Source organism: Ambystoma mexicanum, chromosome 5p, assembly GCF_040938575.1.
Source record: "Ambystoma mexicanum isolate Mex_15411 chromosome 5p, UKY_AmexF1_1, whole genome shotgun sequence".
NCBI classification, from domain to species: Eukaryota; Metazoa; Chordata; class Amphibia; order Caudata; family Ambystomatidae; genus Ambystoma; species Ambystoma mexicanum.
Genome location: NC_090930.1, coordinates 1,018,953,863 through 1,018,970,546, shown reverse-complemented (window position 1 = coordinate 1,018,970,546; position 16,684 = coordinate 1,018,953,863). Strand labels below are relative to the sequence as shown.

At 48.1% G+C, this 16,684-nt stretch overlaps 1 protein-coding gene across 1 annotated transcript in view; it reads left to right on the top strand.

Moving 5' to 3' along the window:
• The window catches only part of LOC138480617 (collagen alpha-1(XXI) chain-like), a 703,399-nt gene that overhangs the window by 628,308 nt on the left and 58,407 nt on the right, over positions 1 to 16,684 (top strand). The window lies entirely within an intron of this gene.

The following is a 16,684-nucleotide window of genomic DNA, read 5'->3' as shown; positions in this document are numbered from 1 at the left end:
TCCACTAGCCCCTCTCTAAGGTCAGGTCTTATCAACCGCCTCCACTCGAATCCACAGCTAGCAATGTTCCACCTACACCAACATTCCATACATGCAGCACTCTCTCATATAAACCCCAGTAAGAATACAACTAGAATACAACATACCAGAGTGTGTTTGTGGTGCAGAGTAATTGAGGAGGGCCGGTGGGTCCTGAGTGTGTGTATTGAGGTACATTATGTTTCAGGATGGCCAGGTTGGCCCTCAGTGTGATTATTGAGGTGCAACATAATTGAGGATGACTGGGTGGGTCCTGAGTGTGTTAGAAGTACGGTGTATTTCAGGATGGCCGTGTGGGTCCTGTCATGATTCGCTGTTTTCACTCTTTTGGACTTCATGGTCCATTGTGCACCGCAACGTTGTATCTGCTATCCTCCCAACATGGCCGACGCCACAGAAACGCTGCAGCCTAGTGTTTACGCAAGACCCGTTGCTTACTAGAAAACAGGCACGCCCCCACGGCTCTGCGCGTCTCAACGCTACCCTTCCGAGTTCTCGGCAAGTGTGTTTGTAACTACCTCCCTTCTTTTCTGTGTTGCTACTCCGATATTATCCATTCCTAATTCCTTCCTGGTGTTCTATTGAGTTGCCCTTACGCTCCCTCCTGAGGGCCGCTCGTTCCTCTTCCTCCCCGGACCACTGTCCAGTCCTTCCGTGCTCGCTGTCAGTCCCCTGCACTCTGCGAGTATTGCGACTCCTGTAAATAGCCATTTATCTTTACTTATTTTTTGGGTGGGGAGGTCACCACCTCTCGGTGGGGGTAGGGAAGATTTTCGAATTGCAGTAGCCAATTTACGCTGCTTGCGTGGTGGTGTATTTTCGTGTACTGCTTCGAGGATTTCAGTATCTGTCAATTCTTGGTATTTTTCTTGAATTGCTTTGGAGTGTTTACAAAAAAAATATGATAGCAGTTTTAAGGGGGGTTGAGGTTTCTTTGTCCCCTTTTTTGTAAACCTTTGACCCACATGGCCAGATTTGTTGATCTTGCCCTGCTTTTGACTGGCCCTTTGCCTTACAGGTGGGTTAATTATTTTGTTGGTTTTATGAGGGGACTCAATTTCTTCTATCGAGTCTCCCACTTTCCGTGATCTTTTTTTTCTGATTTTGTCGGGCACTCTGAGTTTTTTCATGCTGGGTTGCATAGGGTGAAATTTCCACATTGTTTAACCCACTGTCCTGGGCTTTAGTAAGTTTGGCAAGCCCTGCACTAGCATGGATCAGGGCGTTTACCGTTAATACGGTAATGGGAGGAGCCGAGTCTTTGGTGTTTTCACTTTCCTTGAGGTGTGCGGGACAAGCGACTCAGGCATCTGCGGAGGCCGAACGTCCAACTGGCCAAGCGGCCCGAGCCACCGTGGTTGCCTCCGCGATCACGAAGTTACCTTGCCGGTATCTCAGATGTCTCGCCTGCCGGCGAAGGGGCCACTTCAGCCCGGCCAAGCAGCGCACGGGCCACAACCCGAAGGACTCAATGCTGCCCCCCCTCCTGGGGACGGCAGAGCCCCGCAGAAAGCTGAACCAGCACCAGTCTGGGCGGGGGCCACGGAGGAGGCAGGCACCTCTTTACCTCGATCACAAAGTTCCCCAGCCGGCGTCCCAGCTGTCTCGCCCACCGCCGAAGGGACCACTCCAGCCCGGCCAGGCAGCGCGCTGGCCAGCAAACCTGGAGAACTCAATGCAGCCCCCCCTCCGGGGGACGGCAGAGCTTCGGAGGAAGCTGTTTCAGCGTTAGCCTGGGCGGGGGGCATGGCAAAGGCGTGCACTTCTCTGCGGGGCTCGTTCGAGGTGAGTTTTTGCTTCAAGGAGCAATCCTTGGTTTGATTTTGTTTTGGGTCGATGCACAGTATTAATGCTTTGTGATTTTCGTTTTCACAAAAGTCTGTGGAAGGTGTTAGTGTAGCACTTCCCATATTCAAGTGGTTTTCTGCAATCTCGACACTCCAGAGTTCAAATGATTGTTGAAGATCTGGTGTAATGTCTGTGGTTTCGGCCAAGGGTTCCATGCGAGAGCGAGAACTCCTTAAACGACATCCTGTGTCATCTTCTTGGACTAGAGACGGAGTCGGTGGGGTGGCCGTCTTAACAGTCTTTGCCATCCTGCCTGGCATGACTGCAAGACTGCCACTCACTGCCACTCCGCGTCCGCTCCGCGGAGTAAGTGAGTTTTTAAGGTGGTGTCAGGAACACGCCTCCACTGTAGACTCTAGACAGGGACAAAAGACTGGAACAGCAAGAGCAGACTGCAAGACTGCCATTCACCACCACTCCACGTCCGCTCCGCGGAGTAAGTGAGTTTTTAAGGTGGTGCCAGGAACACGCCTCCTCTGTAGACTGTAGACAGGGACAAAAGACTGGAACAGCAAGAGCAGACTGCAAAACTGCCACTCACTGCCACTCCACGTATTGCGACTCCCTTCCTGGTTCCAAGTTACATCCCGAACATTGACCGGGATGTAACCTTTCTGGAATTCTGAACTCCTACAATCTCTTCGAGGCTGGTCTCGGTCCTCACACTGGAGGCGGAGGATACCTGCCCTTACCTGTACAAGTCCCTGATGGCCAGGAACAAAGAAAGGTCTCCCAAAAAGAAGACAAGCAAGGACAAACAGGTGAGACAAGGGGCAGAGTGTGACAGTTTGAGATGCCAAAGACTTGATACTGAATTCAACATGGAGGCTGCTGTCCAGGACCTCATGAGAGGAATGCAAGAACTGACAACATAGGTTCAAAACCTCAAAGCCGAAAATGCAGCACTAAAACAACTTGTGCTATCCAGAGACTCGGCATTCCAGGAAAGTTCCCTGGTAGGGGGCACAGCAGACAAATACAACGGTTCCTCCAAAGCAATGCGTTCTTTCCTCGATTCTTGTTTGGTGCATTTCACATTTAAACCCTACTATTTTTCCACTCCCAGGGCCAAGGTGGGATTTATAATCTCACACCTCTCTGGGAACGCATTAGCCTGGGCAACTCCCTTGGTGAATGCGGGAGACCCGCTCCTGGACAATTATGATGGATTTTTGGAAGCCTTGAAAACCATGTTTGTCTGCCCTGAACAATATACAGTGCTCAGGAAAAGCTCCTGGAGTTCCAACAAGGGAACCAATGTAACACGCTTCAAACAATTGGCTAAAGAGGTTGTTGATTGCTCTCAGGAGGCAAGTTTTACCCTGTTTCGTAGAGGGTTAAATGATGAAATCAAGGACAAACTAGCTAGAGTAGACCGTCCAGGTTCCTTCCAGGCTTTAATAGACTTGTCTCTGCAAATCGACTTCCGAATCCAGGAGAGAAAGGCAGTGAAAAGAAAGCCAAGAACAGTTCCTCCAAAGGTTTCCGTGGATTACCCTAGCCCTAAGGAAACGACCACTTCGCACTCTCCTGATGCAGAACCTATGCAACTGGGCTCCTTGCGAGGCTGATTTCTCCACAAGAAAGGATTCGTAGAATCAACACTTGACTCTGCATGTATTGTGCTTCTGATAAACATCTTGTAAGAAATTGTCCTATAGCTCCACCCACGCATTCGAGAAACGCCAGCTTCCGATGTTGATCGGAGCCCAGCTTCGGGAGAAAGGTACTTGCTCCGCTTCTTCTCCTTCCTTGAACTGTCTTTGACAAAACACCTTGGTGGTTCTACAAACATTCTTTTCTTCCGCCAATAAGGAGAGACATTCCATCCTGGCCCTAGTGGACTGCGGTGCTATGGCAATATTCTTGGACCACAAATGGGCCTTAAAGCACAACATTACTTGAGAATCCAAAGAAACAATCCAAGCTGTCGAAGGGATTGATGGGAAACCACTGTCTTCAGGACCCATAACCCAGCAAACCAGAGAATTGTTACTCTCGAAAAACAACCATCAGGAGATGTTTCGTTTTGATATCATAAAGGCAGCACACTACCCCATGGTTCTGGGCATGCCCTGGCTTCAAAAACACAACCCATATATCAACTGGGCGGCCGGATCTCTATTTCTAGGCTCTGAATTCTGCTTGTCTCATTGTTTATCCCTGAACGTGGTACAGACCATATCCATGGGACCCCGGATCCCTGAACAACCATCTATATGTGTTTCCAACATTACCCAAGTACCTGAGATCTACCAACAATACTCGGATGTGTTTTCAACAGCCATTGTCCAATCGCTACCACCCCATCAACCAGAGGATTGTGCAATCGATACTGAAGACTCTGCACTGATACCATTTGGGAGGATATTTATTCTTTCTGAACCGGAGAAAAGAGCACTATGGGAATACCTGGACACCAATCTCGCCAATGGAACCATTCATCCTTCTAAATCTCCAGCCGGGGCCTCTTTGTTCTTTGTGCCCAAGAGGGACACTAAGGAACTCCGACCCTGCCTGGATTACCGGGGCCTTAACCAATGCACCCTTAAAGTTGGTTATCCTCTGCCACTCATTTCTGACATATTGGAAGCTGTTCGAGGTGCTGTAATATTGACTAAACTTGACTTACGGAGCGCTTACCATCTCATCTGCATAAAGGAAGGCGATGAGTGGAAGACCGCCTTCAGGGTGCCCTTTGGTCATTTTGAATACCTGGTTATGCCATTTGGACTTGCCAACGCCCCTGCGGTTTTTCAGCGCTTCATGGACAGAGTCTTTTCAGATATGCTGTTTCTCTTTGTCATTGTGTACTTGGATGACATATTGATCTATTCCAACGATCCGCAAGTACATCAGGAACACGTGACCTTGGTTTTACAATGTCTACGAGAGAATAAGCTCCTGGCTAAACCAGAAAAATGCATCTTTCATGTCCAAACCGTTCATTACCAAGGATTCGTTCTGAGATACAAAGGAATAGAAATGGATCCCGCTAAGGTTGACTGTATTCTTCCTTGGCCAGCCCCTGCAACAGTAAAACAGATTCATTCCTTCTCCAGCATTGGATCTTTCATAGATTCAGATGCTTAAATATTCCCCGTCGTCAGACTGGGAATCCTCGGTGATAAATGTAATAATAATTTTTTTTTTTTTTTTTTTTTTTTAAATATATATACATTGCTACCTAGCAGTGCATGTACATAGCCCATTATGGCCTAGGAGCCATTTCATTGTGTAGTCTCTCCACCTCACTTTGGTCCTTTATGGCCCCAGCCAATGAGGTGGCAGGGCTTAAGCTCCGCCCCCGGCAGCCATCTTCAGATTTTTCACCGCAGTCTAACAGACACAGGGAATCCTCAAGCTCTCTGAGCTTTTTTTTCAAATTCTTTCTACTTTTATGTGGAATATATTTGGTAAATATATTCCATTTTGTTCCCCTTCTTAGGGGCTTTGTTTTCCAATTAACCTTAGAGGCAAAACTTGTTGTTTTCCTCTCAAAATCGTCGACTGAACTTCTCTTCAGGAATGGAGGCACCTCAGGCTGTCAGGAAGCCTTCCCTGTTCAGGGACTGCACGAGGTGCAAGAAGAAATTGGTTTACAACAAAGACCCCCACGAGCATTGCATTTATTGTCTGTACCCACATGACATTAAAAAATGCGAGATTTGTAAAACCTTTTCCACCAAGACCCTTCATGACAGGCATAGAAGACTCCTTTCATACTTGGAATCCAGGGATCAATCTTCGGACGATGAGTCTGTGAGAACAGCTCCTGTCCAATCCAGCACTCCATCTGAGAGACAAACTTCAAAGAGAAGGGCCTCTTCAGTGGAAAGGAGTTCCTCTCCCAAGTTCAAAAAGAGGAAGCTGGAACTGATACCCTTTCTGCCTCCAGTTGACTTATCAAGCCAAAAAAAGTCAGCAAAATCTGCCTCCAGAGGTAAGGAGCAGTTTGCAAAAAACGGGGGGGGGCAGTCGTCGGCGGGAAAACCGTCCACGAATGAAGGGAAAGGTAAAGGCCCGTCATCGGCCATACCGTCGACGAAACCATCAACGACGACGACCACGCTTAAGACATCATCGCCAATAAGATCATCGTCATCGGACATGTCGACCGCGAAGCATTCGTCGACGAGCAAGAAACACCACTCGTCCACGAAGCATTCATCCATGACACAGTCGTCCATGGAACACATTCCACATTCGTCAACGAAGCTCTCGTCGACGGAGCCTGCGTCCACGGCGAAGCCCTCGTCGACGGGAAAATCTCAGTCGTCGACGGGAAAATCTCAGTCGGCGGCGAAGCCCTCGTCGACGGGAAAATCTCAGTCGTCGACGAAATCTCATACGGGAGGCTTGTCGACGAAGATAGCATCGTCCATACCACCTTCAGCGGCACCACAAATTTCGGCAGTTACGGAGGAATTGCTGCCTTCCACATTTGAAACACCTGTCATTGAAAACAATGTCATTGAGAAGAATGCTGAGACTGAACCACTGGTACAGCAATGTTCACCTTTGGGGCACTTGGCAGAACTTCCGGATGTAATTCTTCAGGAAGAATTCTCTGATGAGGAAGTGGTGGAAGAGTCCACCGGTCCCTTACCGAAACAATACAGCCCTCCTTGGCTACCGTCCACGGGAGAATCCGAATATCCTCATGACCCGATACTCATGTTATCCGTGCAGAGGATTGTAGAAGAATTTTACAAACGACAAAGGGAGAAGCAAATCCCGATTGATCCTGTAGAATCAGGAATTATTCCTAGAGAGTCATCTCCGATTCCTGGCACATCTGGTTGTTCTCCTCACAGGAGTAGACCGCGAAAACGGATGAGATCACCGGAACCTGCTCGAAGACCGAGGAGCAGCACCCACAGTGCTTCACCTACAAGAGTCCCATCACCACAGTCATCACACAGACCGCGATCTCCGGATGTAGATCCTACTATGGTACCGTCCACCATCTCGGTATCAGACTGGCAGGAGGATCCTTTTAGAGAATTCTCGGAACCAGAAGAAGGAGAAATAACACAGGAGCCAGACGCATCCAGTGAGTGGGATGACTACGTAGTCGAGAAGCCCAGGAGGAGAGACTCGCCGGGCAAGGCCTCACCACCGGATGATCTCGTCTCTTTCCACACTATTATAGGTAAAGCCGCAGAATTGTTTAAAATTCAGGTTTCTTCTGAGGAAAAGAAATCAGTGCTCTATGAACACAGGGACAAACGAAGGAGGACAGTGACCACAATTCCCCTCCTCGATACCATCTGGGATTCCGGATCCAAGATACTATCCACGCCCTTATCGACTCCGGCGCTGGTGTCCAGGCCAGAAAAGAAATACAAAGCTCCGGATTCGGCACCGCTTTGTTTGAGAGGTCATACAAAACCAGATTCGGTTATTACAGTGGCAGCCAGAAAGAAACTCGCCAACCCCTCCTCACCGTTGTCGGCACCACCGGATAAGGACGGACGTAAACTGGAAGCCATGGGCAGGAAAGTATCATCTTCTGCATCGCTTACTATCAGAGCGGGCAATGCGCTGGCCATGACCGCTAGGTTCGATCGCAAGCTCTGGCTCCGCATGTCTAAATTGGCGGAGCAATTACCACCAGAGCTCCAGGAGGAGGCAAAATCGATAATCGCGGATGGTGAAGCTACATCGGATCACATGATCGACGCAGCGGTTGATGTGGCCGAATCAGGCTTCAGGCAGATGGCGCACGGCACAGTGCTCAGAAGGCAGGCCTGGATGAAGGCTACTAACTTTAGACCTGAAGTCCAGGCGGAGATATTAGACATGCCGTTCGATGGACAAGATCTCTTTGGAAAGAAGATAGACGACCATTTGACGGGAATCAAGACAGACACGGACACAGCCAGAGCCATCAGTTCTTTAAAGGACAAAATTAAGGACCATAGGTCTTTTCGTCCCTTTAGAGGCCCATCTTCCAAGTTCAGAGGATACGGTCGTTCCTCGTATGGTCAAAAAGCACAAGGCGGCACGTACCAAGACAATAAATATCAGTCATCCAACAGATATGCCCATAGAGGCAGACGTGGCTCCGCCCAAGGGAAATCACAAGGCAAGCAAAACTGATGACCAATCTTTTCCCCCTCCTCACCACACCCCGGTGGGGGGAAGGGTGAGCCAGTTATTCCAACGCTGGCAATCAATTACATCGGACAAATGGGTGTTGCAGGTGATCCGAAAGGGTCACACCTTAGAATTTCTGGACCAACCTCCTTCCCTGCCTCCAACATCTCGCAGAGTGCATATGCTAAGACAGGTCATGTCCGAAGTGCAAAAACTGCTCCAGAAGGCAGCAGTAGAACCAGTTCCTTATTCTCAGAGGGGAAAAGGTTTCTACTCCCGATTCTTCCTCGTCAGAAAGAAAAACGGTCAATGGAGACCCATCTTGGACCTGAGGGCACTCAACAAATTTATCAAGCGCATAACATTCAAGATGGTAGCTTTACAAGGGGTGCTACCTTGGTTAAACAAGCACGACTTCTTAGCCACTTTAGACTTGGAGGACGCATACTTCCATATACCGATCCATCCAGCGCACAGGCAGTTCCTCAGGTTCACGGTGGGAGAGCTTCACTTTCAGTTTCAAGTGCTCCCGTTCGGACTAAAATCGGCTCCGAGAGTTTTCACAAAATGCATGGCGCCGGTAGCGGCAAGTCTCAGGAGGGCAGGAACGGACGTTTTTCCATACCTGGACGATTGGCTGATAAAGGCAAGCTCCGCTGCAAAGGCTCGCTCGGCAGTTTCGAAGACTGTCAACCTCCTAAAAGAGTTAGGTTTCTCCATTAACCAGACGAAGTCCTGCCCCGTTCCCAACAAGGTAGCTCTCTTCCTGGGAGCCAAACTCGATACCAACATTCCCAGAGTGAGGCCATCGTCAGAAAGAATAGCAGCAATTCTACGCTTAACTTCGAACTTCCTACAGAAAGAGACAACATCCGTACGCTCTTACAAATCCCTATTGGGCATGATGTCATCATGCATATTCCTCATACCGAACTGCAGGCTTCGCATGAGACCGATTCAGGAAGCTCTGGATCACCAATGGAAACAAGCTTCAGGATGCTGGGAAGACATTGTCCAGATTCCATCGGCGTTGCACAAGGCCCTTCGATGGTGGAATGTTCCGAGGAATCTTCTGCAGGTGATGCCGTTTCAAGCACCGACTTCTGCTGAGGACGGACGCTTCCTTATCAGGCTGGGGCGCTCATCTTGCGGACCTCCAAACCAAGGGCTCTTGGTCGACACAAGAGTCCCAACTCCACATCAACGTGTTAGAGCTCAGGGCCATAAGGTTGGCACTGAAAGCCTTCCTACCGGTGGATGCTGGTCAAGTCCTTACAGTCCAGACAGACAACACGACCTCCATGCACTATACAAACAAGCAGGGAGGCACGAGGTCACAGATCCTGACGCAAGAAGCCCAACAGCTATGGGCATGGGCCTTGCACTACAGAGTGCAGATCAGAGCAGAGCATCTTCCGGGAGTGGACAATGTCCTAGCGGACAGACTAAGCAGAGACTACACAGCGTCCCACGAGTGGGAGCTGGACGGAAAAGAAACCCAACGGATTTTTGCCTTATGGGGCCATCCGCAGATCGACCTTTTTGCCACCAGGAACAACAATAAATGCAAGAGATTTGCTTCAAGATACCCGGAGCACCAATCACTGGGAGACGCGTTCTCAGTGAATTGGTCGGGGAAGTTCCTCTATGCCTTTCCACCCATTCCCCTCATGTCGAGGGTACTTCGCAGGGTAAAAGAACAGAATTGTTCTTTGATTCTAATCGCACCGGATTGGGCACGGCAAGTCTGGTACCCGACTCTGAAGCACCTATCCTGTCAACCCCCGATTCGTCTCAAGACACATCAATATCTACTGACACAACAGAACCGCAAGGTCCTCCACCACGACCCGAGGAGCCTGTCTCTCAAAGCATGGTTCCTGAGCAGCGCAAACTGATGCACCTAAAGTTACCATCAGAATGCTGGGATATCATCAGGGCCGCTAGAGCCCCGTCCACACAAGTCACCTACACCAGGAAATGGACCAGGTTTTCCAAATGGTGCGAGACCTCTGCAATCGATCCCCTCACGGCCTCGGTTGATCAGATTCTGCCCTACTTGTTACACCTGGCTAAGTCAGGGCTCTCACTGTCATCTATCAAGGTCCATCTGTCAGCCATTGCGGCTTACACAGTAACCGCGGAGACGCAAACCTTACTTTCCTTACCAGCGGTTAAAATCTTCCTGAAAGGACTGATGCGTACTTATCCGCCTACACCTACACCAGTTCCGGGCTGGAGCCTCAACACCGTCTTAACAGCCCTCATGCAACCTCCTTTCGAACCTATACACATATGCGAAATGAAATTCTTGTCCTGGAAGACATCTTTCCTGATAGCCATCACATCAGCCAGAAGGATCAGTGAGTTACAGGCTCTGTCTTCTGAACCCCCGTTCACTTTGTTCCAGAAGGACCGCGTCATTTTAAGGCCTCACCCGAAGTTCCTCCCCAAGGTACTTTCGGAGATGTCGTTCACTGAGCGCATTGTGTTACCAACCTTCTTCCAGAATCACGCTTCTGAAGCGGAAAGAACTTTACATTCTCTAGACGTTGCTAGAGTGTTGAAGTTTTACTTGCAAAGAACCAAGGAGTTCCGCTCCTCAAACCGGCTATTCATTTCTTTCTCTGGCCGTACCAAGGGTCAGCATATATCTAAACAAAGTCTGGCACGCTGGGTATCGTCCTGTATCACCCACTGCCATCAATTGAAAGGCGACCCTTTAACTAGACCGCCGTCTGCGCACTCCACCAGAGGAAGGGCGGCGTCAACAGCATTCCACGCATGGGTGGCCTTGAAGGACATATGCAGAGCCGCCACGTGGAGCACTCTGCATACCTTCGCGAAACACTACTGCCTGACTGAAGACACCAACAAAGAAGCTGCAGTTGGACAGGCAGTGCTCCGCCATCTTTTTGTATAAGGTAGGACCAGCCTCCTTTCCCACCTTTCCCGAAGTAGATAACCGTTGTGTTGCTGCATGGTAAAGGTTTGATCAGAAATATGTTTTTCTGTATTTATGCATATATGTATATAATGATGGCATGTTTTAACTGCTTGGTATTCTATTCATGCATCTGAATCTATGAAAGATCCAATGCTGGAGAAGTCTTAGTTACTTACCTGTAACTGTATTTCTCCAGCATTGGTATCTTTCATAGATTCACATGCGCCCGCCCGCCTCCCCTGAGAGGCTGCTCCTATGCTCGGCATTCATCATACTGTAATCTATACGGTTCAAAATCTGAAGATGGCTGCCGGGGGCGGAGCTTAAGCCCTGCCACCTCATTGGCTGGGGCCATAAAGGACCAAAGTGAGGTGGAGAGACTACACAATGAAATGGCTCATAGGCCATAATGGACTATGTACATGCACTGCTAGGTAGCAATGTATATATTTAAAAAAAAAAAAAAAAAATTATTATTAAATTTATCACCGAGGATTCCCAGTCTGACGACGGGGAATATTCAAGCATGTGAATCTATGAAAGATACCAATGCTGGAGAAATACAGTTACAGGTAAGTAACTAAGACTTCCTGGGACTTGCAAACTTTTACAGGAAATCCATTCCTACATTCTCTGACATTGTACAACCTATAGTGGCATTGTTAAAAAAAAGACATTCCCTTCAATTGGTCTGATGCTCAAGAGACAGCCTTTCAGGAACTAAAACAAAGATTTACTCAAGGTCCCGTCCTGGCTCAACCTGACATCAATAAACCTTTCCTGGTAGAAACGGATGCCTCAGATTATGCAATTGGGGCAGTGTTAAAACAAGAATCTGAGGACAAGGTGGAACATCCCATCGCTTACCTATCCCGAACACTGAATCCTAGCGAGACCCATTACTCAGTCCTGGAGAAAGAATTGCCTTTACTGAGTGGCGTCATTTACTTCTGGGTGCCAAATTCCTGGTACAAATGCGAACCGATCAGAGAAACTTGCAGATTCTGCAATCCCTGGAGTGCAGGAACAGTCGTCAGGCTCGTTTGGCCTTTTTCTTTTGCCCAGTATCAGTTTCACATACATCACGTCCCTGGAACTAACAACATAAAAGCTGATGCCTTATCCAGATGCCCTGATTACGAGCCAGTTGAGGCACGTGCCTTCCCGAAGATGTTTCCAGACACAGTTTTTGTGGCCCAGCCCAGTTCCATATTGGATAATGTCCATGCCAAAACAACACTTTCTGATCTCTCGAAGGATTACATCAAGGCCAACCAATGGACCTTAGTTGCTAAATATGGTTACCTTTTTAAAGACAAGAAATTGGTGATACCCACGCAAAAACTGAGAACCAAGATTATAAACCTCTGTCATGATACCTTCCATTCTGGGCATCGAGGCATTACTGCCACTCTCCGCCTCATTCAGAGACAATTTTCGTGGCCTAAAATGATCAACAGAGTAAATGCATCTATCCAAGCTTGCGTTGTCTGCAGTCAGAATAAGTGCGATAACAGAAAACCTGCGGGTCTTCTCCACCAAACTACATTGCCAGAGGGTCCTTGGAAAATAATTGCCACAGATTTCATTGTGGAATTACCTCCTTCCAAGGGTTTTACTACCATTATAGTTACCAGCGATCTTTTTACCCATATGGCTCACTTCACCCCCTTGTACAAGTTACCTTCAGCACAAGAGATGGCAGGAATATTTTTAAATCACATCTTTAGACTGCATGGTCTCCCTTCCAAGATCATTTCAGACCATGGGCCTCAGTACATATCCCAATTCTGGAAGCACCTGTGTCAAACGTTAGGTATTCAACGTGCCTTGTCTTCTGGATACCATCCTCAAACCAATGGGATAACAAAGTGAGTAAATCAGACCCTAGAACAATATTTGTGATGCTTTGCAGCCAAGGTTCAGGATGATTGGTCGGTTTTAATTCCAGTGGCTGAATTCGCCTACAACAACTCTGACCACTCTGCTATCAAGACGAGCACCTTCTTTTGCAGTCAAGGGTTCCATCCATCTGTCCTGCCAACAATCCTTCCTCATTCCACCCCGGTTCCTTCGGTCGATTCCTGGATTGAACATCTGGTCACTGTACATAAGGATGTTAAAGATCATTTGGAAAAGGCCTGAATGATTGTCAAAAAACATGCTGATATTAGACGGGGACCCGGTCCCGTGTATGGAATTGGCTGTTTTCTAAACTCTTGCCTCAACACCTGCGACCTAATTAACTGGCTCCCAGATTCTACAGGCCTTTTTCTAGCAAGAAATTCATCAGCCCAGTGGCGTATCGTCTCCAGTTACCAGAATCCTGGAAGAACATACATCCCGTTTTTCACACTTCCTTGCTAAAACCCTATTTTCAATCCACCAGATCAGCTCATCGACCTAACCCTGTGCTCGTCAACGATCAGATTGAATTTGAGGTTTCCAGGATATGTGATTCCAGATGTAGAAGAGGTCGACTACAGTACTTAGTGGAATGGAAAGGATATCCCCCCAGTGAATGAATGTGGGAACCAGTTTCCAACATGAATCTCCCCCCCATTTAGTATGGAGATTCCATCTAACTCAACCAGGTAAACCCGGTGGGTCGGGGTTTAAGAGGGGGCATGCTGACATGATTTGCGTTTTTGCCCCTTTTGGACTTCATGTTCCATTGTGCACCGCAACGTTGTATCTTCTATCCTCCCAACATGGCCGACGCCACAGAAACGCTGCAGTCTAGTGTTTACATAAGACCCGTTGCTTCCTAGAAAACAGGCATGCCCTCACGGCTCTGCGCGTCTCAACACTACCCTTCCGGGTTCTCGGCAAGTGTGTTCTTAACTACCTCCCTTCCTTTCTGTGTTGCTACTCCGATATTATCGGATCCTAATTCCTTCCTGGTGTACTATTGAGTTGCGCTTACGCTCCCGCCTGAGGGCCGCTCGGTTCCTCTTCCTTCCCAGACCCCTGTCCAGTCCTTCCATGCTCGCTGTCAGTCCCCTGCACTATGCGAGTATTGCGACTCCCTTCCTGGTTCCAAGTTCCATCCCAGACATTGACCGCCCCGTCTCTTACCTTCCTGGAATTCTGAACTCCTACCATCTCTGCAAGGCTGGTCTCGGTCCTCACACTGGAGGCGGAGGATACCCGCCCTTACCTGTACAAGTCCCGGACGTCCAGGAACAAAGAAAGGTCTCCAAAAAAGAAGACAACAAAGGACAAACAGGTGAGACAAGGGGCAGAGTGTGACAGGTCCTGACTGTGTGTATTGAGGTGCATTATGTTTCAGGATGGCCGGCTGAGTCCTGAGTGTGTTGGAGGTGCAGAGTAATTGAGGATGGCCCGGGTGGGCCCTGAGTGTGTGTATTGAGGTACATTGTGTTTCCGGCTGGCTGAGTGGGTCCTGAGCGTGATTATTGAGGTGCAGCATAATTGAGGCCGGGTGGGTCCTGAGTGTGTTTGAGGTGCGGTGTATTTCAGGATGGCCGGGTGGGTCCTGAGTGTGTTTGAGGTGCAGTATGTTTCAGGATGTCCGGGTGGGTCCTGGATAGAGGTTATTTATGTTGAGTAGTGATGTGCTGCTGCCTAGAAGTGGAGTACAGGCAAGTGGCACGAGTATCAGAGGTGTTATGTGATATTTAGTGGATGGTTAGTGTGGTGATGATGGTGTGGTGAGTGAGTGATGAGGTGATATATATGTGGTTATGAGAGGTGGTTTGGATCTGGTCTCCGTGTGGTGTATCCAGCTGCAGGGCCCGCATGCTGGATGGTGTGATGTGTACACGGTATGGTGTGGAAGTGTGCACGATTGTGAAGCAGCGTACACGTGATGGTTATGGGGGGGTGGCCGTGTCTCCAGAGGTACTGTGCCAGAGCTGGCAGGAGGAGAAGCAGAATCATTGTCCAGTATGATCTATATGTGAAGTTTACCAGTGGAAGAAATGTGTTATTTCGAGAAGTGCAATTTAGCTTTTGAGTTGGACCTGAGATATATTTATTTATGAACAGATTTGTGTGAGATGATGTGAGGCTTTTTTGGAGAGTGTTTGGTGCTGCAGTGAAGTGCAGAGTGAGGTTCTGCAGAGTGAGGTGTTGCAGAGTAAGGTGCTGTAGTGAGGTTTTGTGCAGAGTGAGGTGCTGCAGATTGTGTGTATGGTGCAATGTGGTGCTGTGGTTTTTCAGGATGGCCAGATGGGTCCTGGGTATGGAGGTTACAGGATGGTCGGTGGGTTCTGTGGCATGGAGTTTACAGGATGGCCAGGTGGGTCCTGTGTATGGTGCACTATGTGCTGTGGTTTTCAGGATATGGAGGTTACAGGATGGCCGGGTGGGTCCTGTGGTATGGAGTTTACAGGATGCCCGGTGGGTCCTGTGTATGGTGCACTGTGTGCTGTGGTTTTCAGGATGGCCAGGTGGGTCCTGGGTATGCAGTTTACAGAATGGCCAGGTTGGTCCTGTGGTATGGACTTTACAGGATGGCCGGGTGGGTCCTGGGAATGGTGCACTGTGTACTGTGGTTTTCAGGATGGCCGGGCGGGTCCTGGGTATACAGTCTACAGGATGGCCGGGTGGGTCCTGTGGTATGGAGTTTACAGGATGCCGGGTGCCCTGTGTGTGGTGCAGTGAGATGCTGCGGTTATCAGGATGGCTGGCTGGGTCCTGGGTATGGTGCAGTGAGAGGTGATGCCGGGTGTTGGGTGTTGAGTTGAGCTGCATTTTGAAGTGCTTGCTTGAATATGTTCAGAGTGCAATTAGGGTGCATTTTCAATGTGCTTGTTTAAGTAAATTAGAGTGCAATTAATTATTATTTGCAAATAGATGTTTAAAGCAATCTTTCAATCTTTTCCTTTTTCAGATGGACTTGTAGTAGAACTTAGAGAGTTTGCAATTTTAGTAAATAGTGTTGTGAAGACAATGTATTAACTTTTAATATTTTAGGTTGGACCTTATGGACTACACAATTAGAAAAATGTGTTACAGTGGACAGTTGGTGCATCATTTAATGATATGTAAGAATTGTTCATTTGACTGTAGGAATGTCTATAGAGAAAATATGTGTTGCTGGTGTCAGGTGTGTCCATCGCTTTCTAGTGTTGTTGTGTGTTGGTAAAGGGGGAAGATATGTTATGACTAGCTTTACCTGCATCTTGCTTTGTATGGATGGAATGCTGTGAGTGACTGATGTGGAATGCGAGTGAGAGAATGTTATGTTATGAGTGGTTCCATGAAGGTCAGTGGAGATGATGTGGCGATTGAGAGAGGATGCCGGTGGATGTTCCTGCCCCTTTGTACTAACCTGACATGATGTACTTGTATAATGTACCTGGAGCATAGTAAAGAAGTTCACTGCTCCTGCAAAGATGTCTGTGTCATTATTGGCCAGGGACCCAACTTAACACAATCCAGTGTCATTTGCACAATCAGGCAGTGTGCTGATAACAAAGCCCGCATTCATCTTGACACATCTAGCAAAACAGCCATTGTTATACAGGTGACAAATATTAATAGTTACAACGTTAAAATAGAGGAAAATGTTCAGGCTATAAAGAATATGACACAGACTGTTTGAAATAATGATGTATATCATGCGAAATGTTGCATTAAGACTTAATGCCCTCCAATTCTCCTTTTTGTAGCCACTGACTAAAACAAAGTACATTCGTTATACCATACAGCCAGGCAAGTTTGGCATAACTTATAGAGTGTGCTTAAATTGATTCGTATCACATCCGTATTGATATGGAC